Genomic DNA, 540 nt, shown 5'->3' on the forward strand with positions numbered 1-540 from the left:
TGGCTGTGGAGAACAAAATATGATCGTTCTTGCTCCCAATATTTAAATCCTATAGTACCTGGAAGTCACTGGGCAACTCACCCCAACCATCCGACAGACTGCCATTGGTTACCTTCAGAGCGGTACAGATTGTCAGGATTGGCATTACACATGATGCACTTGACTTGTAGGATTTGACAAAGTTCCCTTATTTTTTTAAACTCTTTAACAGGTTACCAAGGACAATTGAACTACAGGCACAGTGATGGTTCATACAGCACGTTTGGTTACGATGCATCCAATACATGGTGCGTTTTCATGCTGTTCTTGTATTGTGCGTCATTGAATTGGGTTGTAATGAGACTTTTCATGGCCAGGTTGACCGCCTTCGTCATGAGGTCTTTTGGCCTAGCAAGGCGTTTCATCTTCATTGATCCCAGTGTCCTCCAGTTTGGCCAAGGCGTTTCATCTTCATTGATCCTAGTGTCCTCCAGAGCGCAAAGGATTGGCTGATCAGCAAACAGGGTTCAGATGGCTGTTTCATGCAGCAGGGAACTCTGT

The 540-nt window shown here is 45.0% G+C and overlaps 1 long non-coding RNA gene across 1 annotated transcript; it reads left to right on the plus strand.

The window, feature by feature from the left end:
* Positions 1 to 23: 23 nt before the first annotated feature.
* LOC107744010 (uncharacterized) lies at positions 24 to 435 on the plus strand. Its single transcript, XR_001640453.1, has 3 exons — positions 24 to 122; positions 212 to 287; positions 357 to 435. It is a non-coding gene; the product is annotated as an uncharacterized LOC107744010 (long non-coding RNA).
* The last annotated feature ends 105 nt before the right edge of the window (positions 436 to 540 follow it).

This window comes from Sinocyclocheilus rhinocerous, unplaced genomic scaffold (genome assembly GCF_001515625.1).
Source record: "Sinocyclocheilus rhinocerous isolate Xijiao unplaced genomic scaffold, SAMN03320098_v1.1 scaffold28369, whole genome shotgun sequence".
Lineage (NCBI taxonomy): Eukaryota > Metazoa > Chordata > Actinopteri > Cypriniformes > Cyprinidae > Sinocyclocheilus > Sinocyclocheilus rhinocerous.